General features: G+C 42.3%; 1 protein-coding gene across 1 annotated transcript in view; it reads left to right on the plus strand.

Moving 5' to 3' along the window:
- The first annotated feature begins 2676 nt into the window (after window positions 1-2676).
- Window positions 2677-20894, plus strand: part of MBNL2 (muscleblind like splicing regulator 2) — a 117329-nt gene continuing 99111 nt past the window's right edge. Inside the window, exon 1 of the mRNA XM_067293480.1 lies at window positions 2677-2762. The gene's annotated coding sequence lies outside the window, so the exon portion shown is untranslated. The remainder of the gene's footprint in view (window positions 2763-20894) is intronic.

The following is a 20894-nucleotide window of genomic DNA, read 5'->3' on the forward strand; positions in this document are numbered from 1 at the left end:
AACCTCCAAATATTAAAGAATTAATGGTATTTAACTTTTCCCTGTTTTTTCATAAATTTTCTAGGCTGCAGCTTTTCAAAATGAGATAATAATGACTAAGCCCCATTAAACTGTTCAGAGATTTTTTTAAATGCAAAATTAATAAACCATGTTCAAATATCAATACGCTACTTCAGAATGTACATTGCTAAACTGTTCCTACTAAAAAATACTCTCAATTGGTGGAGAGATCAACTAAAATTAACAAGATGAGGGTAAGTGCTAGGTTCTAAATTTAGGAAGGCATAAAATTGATATAGGGAATAGCAGGCTAAGAAGGGGTGCTATTGGTATTGACTTGGTTTTATAAAAGAACCACATACTGAATAAGTCAACATTAAGTAGCCATTGCAACAAAGACAGACCTTACTGAGGGATTTATTAGCAAAAACGCTATACATAAGACACAGAGGTCTATTATTCTACCTTATTCAGCACTGATGGGGCTCAACAGGTCTATGATGTCCTATTTTGGACATTATACTTCAATAAAATATATACAAATTAGAGAGTGTCTTGAGGAGAGCAACAAGTATGATAAAAGTTTTGGAAAATATGACAATCTGAATCGAAAGGAAAAGTCTGAATAGAACATGATACCTCCTGATGCCTTTATACATACATGTAAAAGATTGTCATAAACAGGATAACAATCAGTTGTCCCCCCTAATCTAAACAGAAAGACAAAATTTAATTGGTTTAATTTGCAGAAAGAGAGGTTTGGGCAAAAACAGGTTAATCAGCACAACAGGTTGCCTGAAGAGGTAATATGCTCTTCACTTGAGGTTTTTAAAAGCAGCATAGAAAACCATGTTAGATATGACTTAAAATATATTTAATCCTGCTTCAATGTGAATAGATGCCTAATAGAAGGCCCTTTGAGATCCTACATTATATGATTTCACTTGTGCAGTAAAATCTGACTGATGGAACATCCTGTTGAGGCTTTCTGCATATTTACTAATGCCTTTTTCAGTTTTTCTTCTCTCATTTAATGAAGATAAAAAGAGAATGTGCAAGGAAAGATTTTTACACTCTTGTTTATTTTCCTTCATAGAATTGCAATTCACCAAGACCAAAATTGTAATGAGGGAAGGAAGGTGTAGATATGTTGCTGCTGCTCCTGGTAGCCTGAGGACTACAGTCTTCAGCAGTGGGATGAGCTGGAGCACCAGCAGCTTTTTTCTTTTTTTTAACTTTTCAAAGCCATTCTCTCCTCCTACGAACTAGGGGACGGTGCTCATTGTATTGGGTTCTTCCTGGTGGCATCCTGGTTAGGCTCTAGCTAGTCTTTGTATTTATTCCATTTATTATATTTCCTTTTCAAAGTAGAGCAATATTAGCATACTTTTCTGATTGGTTATGTTCAAACTCATTTATTCATGGGGTCATCTTGAACAAACTGGTTAGAACTGATTTCCAATTACCCTTAAAGTATTAATTCATCACTCTATTCATTAGTTTAAAAAAAGGATTTTCTTTTTGTCTCTCTTTCAGCCTCGGAATGCAAAAGGAAGTGAAACTCTGAGATAATAAGTCTAAAAGCTTACTTTCTTGCTCAAAATGTAACACATTTTGCATTAACAGAAATTTGAAAGTTCACTGATTCTTCTTGCAAAAGACTTCAGGGATAGCTTAAAGCAATTTAGCTGAAATTGAAATGTAGATGCTTTCTGATTTTTTTTTCCTATAAATTGTGATTCTACGACAGTTTAAATCTATTTAAACTAGCTGTTTGTGGCCTCATTCCTGGCCACGCATTACTATCTCTTCATTAATGGTCTGACTTTCCGGAGAACGTCCTGCTCAGGGAGCCAAACCACCTGGAAGCGAATTGTTTTTTGTCAGGTGAGGCTTTAGCTCTTGCGGCTGCCAAACTGTTGCAGCGTGGGGACTTAGCTGAGCTGGTGCTGGGGCGAGGGGATGGCAGGCAGGCACGGCTGTGGCAGGCAAAAGGAGCGGCGATGGCAGTGCCGCCATGGGCCAGGTTCAGCTATTGCTGAACTGCACTGGTAATTTCACCCAGCGAAGGAGCACGAGTGGGTGAAGCCAGCTGAATTTTCTAGAGGGAAACCAGGTGGCATCACTTCACTCTGCCTGGGGATGTTGTTCTTTAGGGAAAGCTGCCAATCCTTGTGCCACAGAGACAAGGGTCCTGCAGAAGGGTCTGGGCTGCAGCCGGTACCACAGGCCTGTGCTGGCTCTTAGCTGTGAGAGGAAAGTGCTCTTTTTGCCTGAGAATGTAACTTTAGGGGAACAAAAACTATTCGAGAATTTGGGTAAAAATCTGGGCAGAACGAGCACTGGAAGGAAAACAGCCTGTTTTCCCCAGGCGTTGCCTACACTAACGACACTTCACGGCTCCGACAACAAACAAAGCGGTTCAACACGCGCTGCCTGAGAGCAAGCGTTTTGGGCCCCCACCCCCGCTCCTGGCCTCCGCGGACACGCTCGGGTCTGTCCCCCGGGGCCCCGTCTGGCGAGCGGAGCCGCCGCGGCGGGCGCAGCGAGGCGGGGCGGGCGGCGGCGCGGGCAGGCCGCAGCCGCGGGACGGGGCGGGGAGAGGCGGCGGCTCGGCCCCGGCAGGGAGGGCCCGCACCGCCCCTCCGCGAGCAGCCGCCGCCGCCGCCGCCGCCGCCGCGGCGGGAGAGGTGACAGGCTGCTCCGCGGAGGCGCCTCGGCGCGGCGGGGAGAAGCGGGTGCGCCTTGCCCTCCGCTGCGAGGTAAGGGAGGCCGCCGGCGCCGCCGTCAGCCGCGCCAGGCCCCGCGCCTCGCCCGCCCCTGCCCCTGCCCCCCCGCAACGGCCGCCCGCGCGGCGCGGCGCAGCGCAGCGCGGCGGGTCGGCGGCGACGCGGGTCCCGCGCCGCTTCCTCCCCGCCCGCGGCGGTTGGCGGCGGCGGGACTTTGGCGCCCGCGCCGCCCCGCAGAGGAGTTGGCGCGGCGGGGCCGGCAGCCCCGGAGAGGGAGGGTGGAGGGGGGCGAAGCGGCGGCGGCGGCTCCCTCTGAGGGGGCGCCCGCCGCCGCCGCGCGGTTCCTCCGGGCGCGCCCGGGTGAGCCGTTGCCCGTCCCGCGGCACCGGGGCGGCCGCTCCCAAGCCCGGCTCAGCCTCTCTCCGCCTCTGCCCCGCAGGCGGGCGTCGGCAGCCGCGCACTTGTTCGGGTGCCTCCTCCCCCCCCCCCCTCTTTAATTTTTTCCTTCCTCCTGCTCGGAGAAGCTGTGGCGGCTCGGGAAGGTCCCGCGGGTGCGAGGCGCCGGCCTCCCCTCACGCCGTGGCGGCGTGGTGGAGGGCTGCTCCCTGCCCGTTATATCTGGTTCACTGGTGATTTATGGTTTTGCTAGCTCAGCATTTGGCAGCGGGTGCGTGCTGGGGAGTCGCAGTGAGCAGAAGTAATAAGTTTTTGTTACTTCTGGAAAGGAAACGCTCTCTGAGGCCTTGATTGTATGAGCGTTTTCCTTCAAATTTAACCCCCCTCTTGCCCCCGCCATTACAGCTCTGCAGTTGGTAGCGGTGGGCTGGGGCCTGTGGGGCTCCTGCCTGTTATCAGTATAAAAAACACTAGGCAACACTGAAGGATTTTTTTCCTTAAAAAAAGAAAAAAAGGCACTCACTTTCTAACCAAGCTTTTCCTTCACACCACCAGTGAAGGTGAATGCGAGGAGGGAAAAACTGAAGAAAAGTAGTAGCATATATGCAGCCTGAGAAACTCTTATATGTGGATATCAAATGTTCTTCTTTCATTCAGAAGCTATTTATTTTTATTTATTTATATACATATGCATGTACACACACGCGCACACACACACACATATTTCTTGATGTATGACAACGTTTCCTATAGGCTTCTGTTTTCAAATGTTTTGTTTTCTTTTTAGAAATAGTTGTATGTCTGAGCAGGCATACAAATAACTAGGATTTTTTTTCTGTATATGTGTTTGAAACAACATGGAACAACTTGTATGTATTTAATTCAGCTATAGAGGAAATCCACTGAGGATTAATGTACTTAAGTGATGGTGTCAAACTGATATGTCTTGTTCAACTTGTAGGTTTTGTTTTTTTTTTCAGCAACGCAGACTTGTAGGTAGTAGCAGAAGTGTAATTAATTTTAAATGTATAACTTGGCCTAGTGCTTATGATTTTAACATGGTATTTATATGTTAGTAAACATGCATAGATGTAGCCATCTGTCTTCCCTTTCCCCTATGTGCGTGCACGTACTGCACCGTGTATATGTACACAAACAACAAAAGGACTTGTAGTAGGTTTTAGGGACAAATATGCATTTAAACACCTTAGCAAAACTCTCTAAAGTTGCTGTCTAGGACTAAAGGAAAGCTTCTTTGACACATTTTTTGAGTATGTTTCAAAAAAACAACATGTTGCTTCAGCATCAGTGATACCAATTTGTAACTTGCAATGTAAATTTGGTGTTGACTGTTTGCATGCATACAGTACAGCTGATACTGCTGCTGAAAAGCATGTAATTCTTCCTAGTATGGACAGGGCCCTTTTGTGTAGTGTCAACTTTGTATGCTTTTGGAGTGTATATGAACACCTGGTAGAATGCTGCAGTTTCTCTCTTCTGTGATAAGGTGGTCTGGGGGTGCCAGCTGCTACTTTGCTTATTTAAAATCTAAGGTTGTGTCAGAAATTTTGTTGCTAGTGTTCCATGTTAGGGAATTTCGGTCTTTGGCACTTGCTGAAGTTGCTGGTATATACTATGGCATACTTAGATTCTACATGCAGGTGACATTTGGAATAGTAGTGGACTACAGGATTGATCTGCACTAGTCTGTCTGTCTGAAGTAACTTGCAGGATGAGGGCTATATAGTAATGTTTTTCTATAGCTTGAGAGATAGGTTGTTTGGTCATAGTATCCTTACTATCATCACAAGATTGGAACTTCTGCATTGTGCAGGTATGCTGGTGGCCCACATGGCATGTGTCACTTCAACATACTTTCCCTCTGTAACTTATCCCCTTTATTATTTACAGCCTTCATTCTGAAGAAATGGCCTGTTTTTAGACCTGAGCAGACCTGCCAAAATCTCTGGCAATGATATGTTTGGGATTGTGATGCTGAAATCTTCATTTGAGCATCATTTTCTTAAATTTGGCTTTTACAGAATAACAGTTGTCATAAGATTAAAAATAAAGTCTACTTGCTGCTAACACTTAGTAGGTGAAATTTTCATCTCTTCTATTACATCTGCTCTGTAGTTTCATTCCTGATAGCCTAGTTGCTAGAACTGTAGTATGCAGTATTAAACAAATTAATGCTTTTACTGTGTGCTGTCTAAACTAGGGATTCTTAAACTGCTGTATATGTACTGTAGCAAAAGTGGCAAATGAATCCAGCCACCAGTGACATGTGACCACTTTAAAGTTTGGGAACCTCCCTGGTCTTACTTCTTAGGTTAAAAGCTGAATTGTAAGATAGTGAAAAAATTCTGTTAAAAAATTATGGCAGTAAGAAGTATTGGGCAAGCATAGTAAATTGGTATTTCTATTGCTGGCTGATGGTCTTAGATGTTTCTGCATCCTCTGGGCAGCTTTTGGAATCTCAGTAACATGGTATGATAATTTCACTCCTTATACTGCTGAGAAAAATCATACAGCCTAATTTATTTAGGTTTGGCAGGTTCTCACTGAAACTAATTCCATGCTAGGTGAATGAACAGCCTGCTTGTATATATTGCGTCTTTTTCACTTTTAATAGTTCCCGATAGGTCTTATTTTGGTACTGCTAGAATCTTACTACTACAATCTTTCAGAATTTTGTCCAGCCTGCCTATAGAAACAGAAACAAAGAATCATGAATCAAATTAAACCTGTTATCGAAGAAGGTATTTTAATACCATCAGTTATCAGGGTAGAATCTCACTTCAGATGGCTCCATCAAGTCCTACAATCACATTTACTGCTCTTCTATAAATTTTTCTGACAGTTTATTATTTGCTTTCTGGTGCTGAAGTACTCAAGACATATGTGAACATGCTGCCTTAGTCTTTGCAGAATTGTAAAGTAACCTAATTGGGTTCCAGATCTTGCTGTTTTTTCCTCGTGTCCCTCTATCATATTTCAGACTCTTTCTACCTACTCGTTACTCCTTTCCAAATGTATTTTACCAATTGAATCTTTGCTGGATCACCTTTCCCCAAATGAATTATTATTCATTTTCTCATAGACACCCAGGAAAGAAAATGCCTGATGGAATTTTCTTTTTTTTTATTACCTTTCTTCAATAATCTCCCACATTCATTTGCAACTTTAAGTAGAGCTAGTTAGAAAGTGTTCATTAAAATGTCATTGAAGTGAAAGTCAGGAAGAGTGTTGATCAAAAATACTTTTCATTTTCTAGTCACTCATTTCTAGTGAATAAGCCTTTAAAAATAAAAACAATCTCCTTTTTCTACTGATGATGTTTTCCCTGCACTTTTTGTATAGTCTGGATTGTTATTGTCAGATTCTTTGTGATAACTGGATTTGCCACCATTGATTTGCTTAAGGCTTCAGAGAAAAAGAATATTGAAACGCTTACTAAATTTGGAATAAAAATGTACTCAGCTGTGGCCCAAACAAATACAACTATGAAGGAAGAGTAGACCTCTTCAAAGAGCTTAAAGCAGTGAACAACTCAATAGTTTAGAAATGTCTCTATCCCTGACTTGCAGCTTCACACCATCATCTTTGGCTCATGTTCAGTGACTGATGAAAATGATTACTGTCAGTGGTTATTATTCTGTGGAGCCTTAGATAGTTCTTCTGTTGCCCTGGGCCTAGGCCACAGCATGTTTTAAGATAGTAAGTAGGTTCTTGAACAATGTGAGCATGCATTTTGGAAGATGGGAGGGCAAGTTTAATGATGGCATGCAGCTATGTTATTGAGGAAAGACATGGCATGTTTTGGGTTAATAAAATTTCCTTGAGTGGAAGGCTTCATGCCCTATTGTAATGTATTATAGATATAAGTCACTCTTTGCCTAAGTAGAACTGATATGGCAACACTGTCATTGAGCGGTGGTTTCAGTATGAAAGTATAATGTCAGTGTAAAGTCCAGGAATACTTTCGACCTATGACCAGCTGGGATCACATATCTTAAAGCAACAAAACCAGAGTCTATCTGTGGCTGCATACTCTCAGAAGTGTTTTCTTCTGCCCACTGGTGAATTCTAGGGTTAGGTTTAACTTCAACTGCTCCTCCACAGTGGGTCATTTTGATGGTGCTGTAGCTGTTTGTAGTGAAGGATGAATAGGTCTGTTGTTTGCATGTTGAGAGAATTTGAGTCTGTGCTTTCTGACTAGTTCACCTAGTGGTTTGATGCTGATGTTGGAAAGTAGTTTAGACAGAATTGAGCTTTTTAGGTCTCCACAGGGCATGGTCTGAGTGATGGACTTTGCTACTAGTTTATCCAGAAAGGACCCAGACAATTTATCATATTTTTGTGGGCCCTTGTGAAGTTTCCCCCCACAAGGTGAGAGACAACTATTTCATGCCTGATGGTATCAGAAGGAAATCAAGGAGGTTGAGTATGTATCAGCCCACTATCCTCTGACAGGAGATCATTTAAAGTATATCAGGGTCCATGTCCTCTTTAATTTGGTGTCCCTGGTCTATAGCATTGAGTTCAATTTGGTCAGCCTATAGCTGGCTTTGCTACTGAGCTTTCTCAGGAATGAGAGATCTGGTACTAGCTAGTGGTTGCTAGGGACGGTATATCCACGGTGAGTTCCTTCAGTAATGGTAGGACTGTTACATTTCCAAGGAGGAAGGGAAACTTCTGAGTATTTTGTTGATGATTTAAGACTAGAAGTAGTATGAATGGAGTTTGAAGGTCTTAGAGGAAAAACTTCTAAGGTACAGAGATGTCTAAATCTTGATGTCTAAATGTATTCAACTTGGGTTGTCTAAGCTGCCTGTTAAGTGTGTTCAGGTTAGCTGAGGAAGCGTTCCAAGTGTACACAAGGTTTTCAAGGAAGTAGAGCATTTCCTTGCAGTGTTCTATGTTTACATGGACATTTCAGGCTCTCAGCTTTGGTGACCTGGTTTACAGGCCTGGACAATTTCCTGAAGAGGGGATTCAAAAGCTTCAAGATAACAGGAATATTTTCTTTGCCTTACCGTAGGCTTTGATGAATTAAGTATTTCAGCCTGTATTTGCTGTCCTCAAATATGGGATTTTTGTCTTATATGTGTATACAGTGAGATGTCAAAACATCAAGGTGATTTTTGTGAGCATTACTGGAGCAATGGTTGTTGGGGGTTGAGCGTGTTTATGATCAATGTTAGTGATACCAGTTAGTGATTCCCTTAGCCCTCAGGCCTTTGTCCTGCTGCTGTCCTTTTATGAGCTGTAGAAGTTCTTTGAGTTTCTCAATCTTTGCTCTACTGAGGGTTTCTCAAGTTGCAGGAAACTGGAAGCGCTTTCACTTGCTTGAATGAGATGCTGTGCTTTCCAGACCAGCAGCAGTGTTGTGATATCCTTCAACTTCTATGCCAAGAGTCTGGCCCAAAATATGGTGAACTGTGCAGGTTGGACCAGAGGTAGCCTGTGAAGATTCTGAGGAAGCTATAAGGAAAATGGCTTTTCGTATGAAACTATGAAAAAGATGAATTTTGGGAACTTCAGCATGTTCAGCCTTGTCAGTATGTTTGTTGAAATTCACAAGATTTTTCATTCCAGGAGATTAACCTTCCCTTACAAGATATCAGTGTTAGCCTTCCTAACTCTGTTCGTTTATTATAATCTTTAAGTGAATAAATATTATCTTTATTAAATATTATCTTTATTATTAAATATTATCTTTAGCTTTTCAGATGAATGAAATCTAAGGTGCCTCTAATAAGGCATCTTTATTAGATTTCATGTTTGCAGAACAGGTGAATGAAGTACTTCTTGTCTTCTGCTTATGTCTGAGTCTTTGACTTACAGAGCATCATGGAAGAAAGAAGAGGGGGGAAAAAAAGGGAAAAAGAAAAGAAGAAAAAGGTGCAGGATGTAGATATTGGCCAGACAGCTTTCAGTGATGCAATGTGTATTTGGTATTTTACTCTTTGGATTCACAGAATCACAGAATATTTGAGGTTGGAAGGGACCTCTGGAGATCATCTGGTCCAATCCCCCTGCTCAAGCAGGGTCAGCTACAGCAGGTTGCCCAGGCCCGTGTTCAGCTGTGTCTTGAATATCTCCACAGCTTCTCTGGGCAACGTGTTCCAGTGATCAGCCGTCCTCACAGTGAAATGTTTCATATTCAGAAGAAATTTCCTGTGTTTCTGTTTGTGCCCATTGCTTCTCGCCCGGTCACTGGGCACCACTGAGGAGAGTCTGGCTCTGTCTTCTTTACACCCTCCAATCAGGTATTTATGCACATTGTTAAGATCCTCCCAAGCCTTCTCCAGGCTAAACAGTCCCAGCTCTCTCAGCCTCTCCTTATATGAGAGATGCTCCAGCCTCTTAATCATTTTCATAGCTCTTTGCTGGACATGTTCCAGTAGGTCCATGTCTCTCTCATACTGGGGAGCCCAGCACTGGACCCAACACTCCAGATGTGGCCTCACCAGGACTGAGTAGAGGGGAAGGATCACCTCCCTGGATCTGCTGGCAATGCTCTTCCTAATGCAGCCCAGGATACAGTTAGCCCTCTTTGTCATGAGGGTACATTGCTGGCCTGTGTTCAACTTGTCCATCAGGGACCCCCAAATCCTTCTCTGCAAAGCTGTTCTCCATCCGGTTGGCCACCCGCCTGTTCTGGTGCATGGGATTTCTGCCCAGGTGTAGAACATTGTATATCCATTTGTTGAATTTCATGAGGTTCCTCTCTGCCCATTTCTCCAGCTTGTTGTTGTCGCAGCTCAACCATCTGGTGTGTCAGCCACTCCTCCCAGCCACTCCCATCTGCGAACTTGCTGAAGGTGCATTCTATCCAATCATACAGGTCATTAATGAAGAGGTTAAACAGTATTAACCCCTTGGATACACCAGTAGCAACTGGCCTCCAGCTGGACTTTGTGTTGCTGATCACAACTTTCTGAGCCCAGCAGTTCAGCCAGTTTCCAGTCCACTTTGCTCTCTCCCTATCTAGCCCATATTTCATCATCTTTTCTATGAGGATGTTATGGGAGACAGTGTTGAAAGCCTTAATAAAGTCAAGGTAAACAACATCCACTGCTCTTTCCTCATCTACCAAGCCAGTCATCTTATCATAGAAGGCCATCAGGTTGGTTAAGCACCATCTCCCCTTCATAGATCCATGCTGACTACCCCCAATCACCTTCTTGTCCTTCATGTATCTGGAAATGATATCCAGGATTACTTGCTCTATAGCCTTCCCAGAGATCGAGGTGAGGCTGACTGATCTGTAGTTCCCTGGATTCTTCTCACCTTTCCTTAAGATAGGCATAACGTTTGCTTTCTTCCAGTCCTCAGGAAGCTCTCGTGGTCAGCAGGACCATTCAAAGATAATCAGTAGTGGCCTAGCAATGACATAGCTCCCTCAGCACCCATGGGTGCATCCCATCAGGTCCCAGGTACTTGTATGTCCAGTTTGCTTAAATGTGCCCTAACCTGATCCTCCTCCATTGAGAGTAAGTCTTCATTGCTCCGGACTTCCCCTCTGGTGTCAAGGGCCTGGGATTCCTGAGGGTCGGTCTCATGAATAAAGACCAACGAGAAGAAGGCATTCAATACCTCAGCCTTTTTCATGTCTTTTTGTTACCAGTGTCCCTGCCCCATTCAGCAATGGGTCCACGTATTCCCTAGCCCTCCTTTTGTGTAAACTTATGCTCAGGTACTTGTAGAAGCTTTTCTTGTTGCCCTTCATGAACCCTTGCCAGATTCAATTCCAGACGGGCTTTGGCTTTCCTAACCCAATCCCTGCATGTTCGGACAGTGTCTCTATATTCCTCCTGGGTCACCTGTCCCTGCTTCCAGTTCCTGTACACTTCCCTTTTATGTTTGAGTTTAGTCAGAAGCTCCATATTTATCCATGCAGGCCTCTTGCCACCTTTGCTTGATTTCCTGCTTGTGGGGATGGACCATTCTTGAGCTTGGAGGAGGTAATTCTTAAATATCAACTAGCTGTCTTGGACCTCTCTTCCTTCCAACGCCATATGCCATGGGATTCTTTGCCAAGCAGGTCCCTGAACAGGCCAAAGTCTGCTCTCCTGAAATCCAGGGTTATGATCCTGCTCTTTCCTCTGCTCCCTCCTTGCAGGATCCTGAACTCCACCATCTTATGGCAAAGGCTGTCCCTGGCTATCCCATCTTTGACCATTCTTCCCTGTTTGTAAGTAGGAGGCCCAGCACAATGCCTCCCCTTGCTGACTTTTCGATCACGTGTGTTAAAGTTGGGAATCTGTATTACCTGTTGGCAGTTACAGATGAGTCTTAATGTTACTCAGTTCATTCACTTAATTTCGTACTGCTTTATGCTGTTTGCTTCCTGTTTGTTGTGGAGTGTATTTCTTGTGCTACTTGGAGCTTTTAGAAGGCTTCTCTAGTTCTTTTCCTAATTCCTTCAACAGTCTGTTCCAGCTTACACCATGGCAGATGAAGGAGATTGTGCAATTCAGATTGCTAGCTGTCATGGGAAAGGCATGGATACCTTGTACTTCTTTCTAGAGATACAAGCAGTTGAATCCTGGGCTTGGTCAGAACTAGAAACGCATCCTCTGGGAGTAGTGGTGAGTGTGGACAGGAAAGGTGAGGGCATAATAGCAGTAATGGCAAGATTAGGGTACATTCCAGCAGAAAGAGGAATTGTCAGTGGCCTCAGTTGTTCATTTTCTTGAAATAACCTGTCCTCACTGTTGTGAATTAGAGAAAGAGGGAAGAAAAATCAATATATTTTCTGAGCTGTAAAGTGGTCTCTTGACTAATAGTGTGGCACTAACTGGAGGCCAGAGCTGGGTGGAGCTCAATACGCCTCCCTCCTGAAGCAGCAGAGTGGTTTGGTAGTCTGAGTTGTGATGATGGCCCCAGAGCTGACAGAAAGATTATCACAGCATTGTTTTCGCTTTCTGGAAAGCTTATCTCCTTCTTCTTTAAAAATTTCAAAGATGATTGAAGCACTTCTTCCTTACAGCAGCACAGGCAGCAGCAAACATGCTAGAGTTGATCCCTGCTGCTGCTGAGTCCCTAATAGAGGAGTTTCTTCCGAGACAATCTCTCACTGGAAAAAAAAAAAGAAAAAAGGGATAACACGGAACTTCATGCTCAAGGCTTTTAGGATTGAGCTGTTGCCTAAGAATTTTCTGAACTGGAGGAATGATCAAAACTGCTGTAGTTCAGCAAGATTTTGTCAGTTTGTTCATTGTTGTTTGCGTCTTTCAGCAAAAAGGACTGAAAAAAGGAGTAAAGGGAATATTATTAAAGGTTATGTTTTTGAGCTGCCAGTATACTTGAAGTTATGTTATCCTGAAAATAAATCTTTGGAGACAGCCATAATTGGACTTGTCCATACCAAATTTTGGGTTCTGAAGGATCTGTAAGGAACTCTTCTAGGAAGTAAGCACTGATAACTTTACTCTTCTGTTGATCAGGTGTCTTTCAGTAGTTGGAAGAGATTTTGATGAAATTTTGTGCGTATCATTTGTAGATATCTTTGTAAAATGGAAGTGCACTCAATACATAAAGTATCTGAGAGGACTAGTAGGGCCGAAAATTCTGTGGACCTTTATGTGCAGGATCCTGGACATGTTAGCTGTCCCTTCTGTCAGTAGTTCAAAGAAGAATCAAAAGAAGCAAATACAAAACGTTTGAGTGATATTGCCTTCCCCCACATATGCTGTGCCAACAGGAGATGGAAGAGATAAAGCTAGAAGTCTTTCTAGTTCTTCCATTGGGAACTGAGCACGTGGTGATTGCTTTTGCTGAAAGGCAATACTTTTAGCTCTGGTTAAGTGATGTTGCCGTCTCTAGATACAGCAAAGGTCTGCTAATATGAATAGGGGATTAGAGCTAGGAAGACAGATTGATGACGCTGGGCTGCTTTAGTCTGATGAAAAGGAGGCTAAGAGACAATCTAAGGCTAAAAAAGGGAGGTTAAGGGACAGCTGCTTACAGCTACCAGAATAGTAGTTACAGAGATAATAGGGCCAGACTCTTCTTAGTAGTGCCAGAGGACATAACAGCAGGCAATGGCCAAAAATTATTGCTTTGGTGGTTCATATTGGACGTTAGGAAGATCTCATTCACTAGAAGGGTGGTGCAGCACAGGAACAGGTCATCCAGAGAGGCTAATATCTGTCCTAGGAGCTTTTCAGGACTTGTTGAGACAAAGCCACAGCTGACCTGATTGAGTGTTGCTCGTAGTCGTCTTTGAGTGGGAGGCTGGACTAGGTAACCTCCGGAGGTTTCTTCCGTGCAGTGTTTCTGTGATTTTTCATTTTCAGAACATGAACCAGTATCTTTTGTACAGCTTTGAACCGAGCTGACCAGCTAACTTGTGATCCTTGGTGCTAAGCTTAATTTTGTGTTCTCAGTACTGCTTTTGTAGTGCATACAGTAATGCTCCAGTGATCCTGAGATCAGTATGGTGGGCTTAAATATGTACAGCCTGATGACCTACAGGATACCTTTGCCTTGACAAGTTTCGTTGTCACTCCCAACCCAGAGAGAAGGGGCAGCACCCTCTGGGTGGTTGATATGGCCCAAACAGGCAAACTCCTCTTTGCGCGCCTGCCACAGGTGGCTTAAGCAGGTGAGGTGTCACTGGGGCCCCCAAGAGCACCATGCACTGTGGTGGAACTGGCCTTACAGTCTTAAGTTCATAGGACTATATACAGCAAAAGATCAAGTCTTTATCTTGTTCTTTTCCTCTGCAGTCCCTTTTACCTGGTGCTTAAGTAAGCCAAAGGTAGCAGACAGGATGCTTTCTAGGCTTACTTTGGGTGTACTACTAGCTCTTGGCGCCAATATTTCATCATTACTAGGACTGGTATAAGGGGGAATAGCCAAATGAATGGCTTTGTCAATTTTACTTAGGGTTTTTGGGGGGATTTTTGGTTTTGGTTTGGTTTTTTGAGAGACAGAGAGACAGAAAAGTCAATAAAATACAGAAGAGGTAAAGCACATGGTGTTAGAGAGCTGGAGTCTATCCGCTTGCAGACTTCAATTTTGGGGTGGTGGGATTAAATCTTGACATGTGCTGTGTGTGAGCCATACTGCCATCAGAGATTAGGCTTTTGGATGCCATTTTATCATACATCTAATGCTTCTGCTGCAGATGTGGGGACCTTGTTTCTTGTCTTTCATTACTTCTACTTGTTTGTTTTTCTTGAGTGAAAGCAATTCTTGTTTCCTCCTGTTTATACAGCTACTTATTTTTTATGTTTCTGTTAACTTAGGATGACATCAGAAAGAATTAAGGTTAATGATTGTGTATAGTATTATGTGGCAGAGTAATTAGGCCAAGGACCATGTGTATAAAACGTGTATAAAACCGTTAAACAAAGAAGTATTGCAGCCGCTTCACAGTAATCAGACAGCAAGTTAAAACAAAGCAACCTTTTTTGAGGTGGAAGTTGAATTTGGTGCAAAACTAATGACTGTTTGAATGCATATAACTCTGATGTTTAAAGAAAAACTTGCCTAGGTGAACACACACTTGTAGACTTCACAGAACAGAGCTGCCTGCTAACCAAAAGACTAGTTGCTTGCCAGCAGTTCACTTGGCATAGCTTTCTCCTACCTGTCATCCATACTTCATAGAAAGAAATAAAACCCTGTACTTACATACTTCAGGCCTCCCCTCCTTGCCAAGGTAATGCTTTGTTAATTATATGGAGTCCTCTGCTCTTACATATACAGACCATTAATTGTAAAAGGGTGAGGGATTCAATCGTACTCTTACTGATTTTAAAAAAACAAAAATTATCCAATTGGCTCTCATTTTCTCTGAAGTCTCTGAGAGCCTATTTTCTCTGCTTACAGTGAAGATTGCTTGCTGGTTTTGCTGCATGTCCCTGAGTGTCTACCCTACAGGCTCAGGCTGTTGAGAGGCAGCTTGTAGGGAAATGACAGCCAGCATCACCCGTTAAATTACATAATAAACATTTTACACATATATTGCAGTAGTGTGCAAAGCCAATAGAATAATATTAATGAATTGAATTACAAAGAGTGAGTTGAATTATTTTTGTGCTAAATGAAGATGGGGAAATTCAGAATGCTAGTTTAGTTTCAGTGGCATCTTTTTCCCTTTGGATTTATAATTGAGTAATAAAATACAGCTTTTGGATTCAGCTTTTGGATTTAAATGATAATTCAAGAGTCCTCAAGAGTGACATCTCTGGTCAGAAGATTTATTATTTGCAGCCATTGCTTCAACTGTATGTAGAATTTGTGATACTTTAGAGGCTGATAATTGAAGCTTCATAGATGATTTAAAAAGTACATATTTGGTTTACCTGCACAAAACATAATTGGAATACTTTTTTTATGTAATCATCTGAAGGATTAATTCTGGTAATTTAGGAACTGCTTAGATGACAAATCTTGCTGCTTTGTCTTCTTAGTACATTGGCTATTATAGGAGGCCAGTAAATTTTAGCTTCTCAGGATAAGGGGCAGGAATTTGAGTATACACATCCTTCACCTATGCTTCCTGAAACACAAGGGGGTTTTCCTATATACTGTATATGGCTTTGTGGATGAGGTTAGTAAGTTCTCTGCCTAGATGATTTATCAAATGGTTTCCTCTTGTTGTGAGCTTGAATAGGAACTACTCCAAATCTGAGGCCAGAACAATAGCCATGGAGGAAATTAGTCATGGAGGAATCCGAGGAGGAAGGAGCATGTTTTTACCAGCAGTGGAAGAACTTCCCAATACACAGTGTCTTGTTAAAGCTTGTTTAGGCATTACAGAATAGTGGCAGTTTACACCTTTGCATTGTTTCCAGCTGGATATTGAAGACTTAAAGGCACAACTCTTTTTTTTTTCTTTTTTTTTCTTTTTACATTTAACACATTTGGAAAGTGTTCTTCACAACCACATGGATTTATAGTACCTTTTTTTGAAGGCTGGAGCATTCAGCATTTATTTCAGCTAGAGTAAGACTTGGGAGAGTTCCATCAGATCATTCCTTGATTGTGGTGGATGCTGTACAGAATAAGGGGACATGAAGTCAGTTAACAAAGGGAAGGATTTATTTTGAATTTATGACATATGTTGCTGTCTTAAATAGTGTTTTACCCTTACCGTATGATTCCTTGTAAATAATAAAAGAGCTCTTCTGGATAGTGTTCAGGGGTTGAAGATAAAGGACTTAGTTTTGTATTTACCTCTTTCATATTCTACTAAAAGAGTTGGAAACATTTGTTCTGAAGTGTATTGAGGAAATGATTTACATTTTGTGGTAGGTTCAGGTATCTAAATATACAGCATCTAAAATGACGCCAGACCATTTTATATCCGAGACATCTGCATGGGGCTGACAAACACGACCCAGGACATACCAGTGACCTAGTCTTTTCTGCAGTGGTGGATGGAGGCCAATGGGAATTCCCTAGGGTGTCTAAAATGGCACTAACTGTTTGCTTTTTGGATGGCTAAATTTTTAAAGATTACTATTTTAATAACACTTCTGTGATTTCATATCTCAGATCATCAGCCTGCAAACAGCTTTTTCAGCTGTCATGAGAAAAGAAAAAACTATTTTCCTGATAAAACTTTTGCATAAGTCTTCATTCGAAAAGCTGATTAACATAAATGGTTTGCCAGTTATATATTACTGAACTTACATAGACAGAGTCAGCAAGAAATCAGTTGTTCTACCAACCCTCCCTCACAAAAAATCCCCAGCAAACCCCAAAACAATCAGAAAGACGATCCCAGTCCAACTCCTTTTTGGTTAATTTGGTTTCACTCAGTTATTCAGAGGAAATAGAAGAAAGCATGAACAAATGTAAGGATTGATATTCAGTCAGGAAAAAAAAAACAAAACATGAAACGTGTTCAACATAGAAGAACATGCAACATAAGAGAACAAACTTTTGCGGCTTATATAGCAGCAGAGCTAGGACCTGCTTATGGCAAGCTGAAGATTTACACCAAAGTTCTAACTGCACATTGTCAAAACACAGGTGTTCTTCAGCTATGTGTTAATGTCTGTAGTTATTTTAAATGAATTTGAAAATCAAAAGTGCTATCCCATGCGTGTAACTTAAGTATCTAAATTTTAAGTTCCTAATAAAGCTTCTTCTATAGTAATATTTCATCTTTTAAATGTTTAATGAAAGACTAAATAGAAGGAAACTAAGGGTGACGAGCTCAGGTAATCAATAGAGAGACCAGGCATTATAGAATATGATACATCTGTTAGAATTCAGATACCTACTTTTGGATAAGATGAATCACAGCCCACGAATGCCTATTTCTCTTCAGTGACTATAAAGAGAGAGGGGGAGTAGAGTGACTCAGTGAGATGTGGTTGTTTATATTTGGTCAAATATATTTCAGGATAAGTGCATAAGGCTATATGCAGAGGCAGCTGAGCTCTCCAGTGCACCTGGGATGTGTCTCAAATATTCAGCTATAAAACCTTGCTGGAGCATACTATAGCTCTCTTTTGAGAACATGCCAGCCCCAGCTGAAACCAGTGTGTGAAGGGAGGGTGCATATGTACTCAGTTTTCATCCTAATGGGGAATTGGTGTCATCCCAACTTCAAGTCAGGATGCAGACAGGATGTATGCCTGAACCCATGTGTTTGGATCTCACAGTTTAGACGTGGCTTAAATTCCCTCTGCAGCCGTTGGAATGAGAGAGGGGGTTTGGAAGGCCTCCAGAAGCCACCTTAAGTTTGGTAAGATTGAATCCTAACATCTAATTTGCATATATATATGTTTGCTTTTGTGGTGTGTTTTCATTTCATATTTCTCTCAGCATAGATGATGAAAATAGAATAGCCTGTTGTCATGTCTGTTTACAATCAACTTCAAGTTCTAGGTTAGGGAGACCTTACAATATTTGGTTGCTAGGATGTTTAAACAAGTGAAATGCTGTTTTTACTGATAAGTGTATTTTTTAAATCAAAATTAGTCCTAGCAGTGTCCTTTCAGAACAGTAAACCTGCTTCCAATTACTAACTTGAGTATTGGGCAATGCTAGTGGGGTTTTTTTTGTTTTGTTTTTGTTTGTTTTTGTAATTCACAATGGTTTCTACCAGCAGTTCAGCTCCATTAGAGATAGGAATAGGGAGGTAGCTTGCAAAGGCCAGGGTCTGGCATCAGTGGTACTATGCATGAAGCTGCCTTGAATATTCTATATACTACCTCTCAGTCCATAGCTACCAAGGTTGAGTTTTGCCTGTAGTAGCAGCTGTGGGAAGTTACTAGGGGAAGAGTCTATTACTGACACAAGAAATAGTTTTGAAGTTGTTCTCGCCATTGCTGAGTTTATGAAAATGTCTCTATTGCCACAAGTCATCTATGCATGGTTCAAAAACATCTTTCTGCTATGCTAAATATCATGTAAATTGCTTAGCATCTTAAGCACTCGGTGCTATATATGTTCCACACATCTTACATAACTCTGTATGAATTGAGAAGTTGAATGTTTCTGGGATTAGATCTAATTCATATTATTCAAGACTAAAGAAAAGAATGCAGGTTTTTCATGTTCCAGTTTTTATTCTTTTTTACTTCCCAAATAGCGCTGTTTTCTGTAAAAGTTACATCTGCACTCTTCAGAAAATCATTTGTAGCAGTCACCTTTTGCAGCATTTTTACTTTGAGTTGTTAATTACAGAAGCATGTCTAACAGAGCAGATGGCATTTTCTGTATTCAGAATTTACCTTTCATTTGTTATTCTTTGTCGTGTTTGACATCTGAATTTCTCTGCTCCTCTTTGATTATGCCATTTTGCAATTAAATATATAATAAGATTTTATAAATAGGCCTGAAAGTTAAAATCGTGTCCTTTTTCTTTGTAACTGATGTGAAAACTGAGTGATCAGGTGGATACATCTCAACTTTGGATCAGTCACTATGGAACACCTCACTCAGTGCACAGAGCAGGTATTTTTAAAAATCTTTTTTTTTTAATTTTCTTCAATGAACTCATGCCTTATTTGCTGCACACTACTCAAACACCATTTTTGAGACAGATTATATATTTTCTCATGAGCTTTTCTATGGGGCATAGCTGAAGGGTTCACAAATGTGACATCATTTATTTTCAGCACGCCCTTGTGAGTTGAGGGGCATTTCATCCTTTGACTTGGGAGGAACTAAAATGTAATAGTGCACAAGAGGATCAAGGTGAGCATGTGGCTGCTAGCTTTGGGTTCAAAATTTGAGAGGCCTAGGAATAATTTTTTGGAGCATTTGAGCTTTATAGATCACTTTATGTATACAGACCAGAATGCCCCTTTGACTTCAGTTGAAGCTCTGCTCTGCAAAATCAAATCTAATTCTGCAAAAAACTCTAATTCTGCAAATCTAACTCTAAATGTTTCACACTGAACTGGAAAATGAGGAGACATTGCCCAGTTGCCAACTAAGTGCTTTTAGTTTAACTGGTTGACTTATCTTTGTATAGGAATTTTTTGGCAGAGACAGGAAAAGTTCCAGTTTTTCAGAACAGTGCTTGGCTTCCTTAATTGTGAGACTAGCTCTTCTCCTCCTGCGATCCCTAGTCTTGTTCACTCGCTTTATACCTTCCAGCTTTGTGAGGAAGGAGGCAGGAGTCCTGCCCACAAAGCTGTCACTCACCACAGGCCTGAGTCATTCCCATAACATTGTCCTGTACGTGGAGTGAGGCAGTGGTTTGTGTAAAGATTGAACATATGCATTATGAAGCAAGGATGCTGAAACAATGTTGTGCAGGCAACGTTGAATCCCAGTTTTTCTCATCTTAGTCTTAATGTTTTTGAGTTAACTTGCTAATTTCAATCTTGGAAACAAACTAACCTCCTCCAAAAATTCATAGTATCTGTTGTCAGGTGAGTGTGAGTATGGTTCACCAGGAAGACCTTGATGGCGTGTGCGTGAGGCTGAACAGAAGAGAGCCAGGGACTGAGGGCTGGCCCTGAAGCCAGGTAACATGATTGGCTTGCATCTACACTGCGGCGCCTGAAATAATCATAAGGGCTATATTGCAGCCCGCTAGTGTAGTGGTCTCGCAGCTTGAAATTGAGGATGTTGCATGCCCTAGCGTGCTTGAGAGTGTAAGGCCTTCTGGGAGAGTTTTAAAGGACTGCATAGGCTGAAGGGAGCTGGGTCTGGCACAGGTTCATCCTTTGGAGAGATGTGCCTGGTACTGCATCCAGGTATTGACCATGGGAGCTAGTGGGAATGATTCAGAACAGATCCAGGGAGTGAGCCAGCTGCTAAGAAACCTGTACAGCCAGTGCCTGCGCTAGCCCCATGGCCCTCCTCTGCTTAACAGTGAAGAGGTGCCCTTACAATCCAGGCTTCTGACAGTTGGGCTGTCTTTATTTGGGAGCAATGACAGTGGGGAGCATTGCCAACTTCAAAGCATGCCGTGTTTTACATTTGTTTCACAGAAGTTTAATGGCCATGGAGGGAGGGGAGGGGATTTAGGTTGTGGGCTCCCTTGAGGATGGAAGAGGGAGTGTGTTAGCAGGCACGTTTCTCTCTGAACATGCCTCTCCATTTTGTCCTGTCCATACTGTGTGTCTCTGCTCCTCGCTCCCTGCCTGCCAGGTCCGCCTGGTCTCTGGTCTCTCCTTCTGCCCAACTTCATGCTTCATGTTGGTCCATGCTACCTTTCTCCTGCTCCCACTGCAGTTCTCTCTCAAGGGTCTTCCTCCGGTATGTCCTTGGGGCACTACTGGAAGGGTCACAAAGCAGCAGGAGAAACTGTTGTCCCACCAGCAGTTCCAGCCT

The sequence above is a fragment of the Apteryx mantelli genome, chromosome 1 (assembly GCF_036417845.1).
Source record: "Apteryx mantelli isolate bAptMan1 chromosome 1, bAptMan1.hap1, whole genome shotgun sequence".
Classification (NCBI taxonomy): Eukaryota; Metazoa; Chordata; class Aves; order Apterygiformes; family Apterygidae; genus Apteryx; species Apteryx mantelli.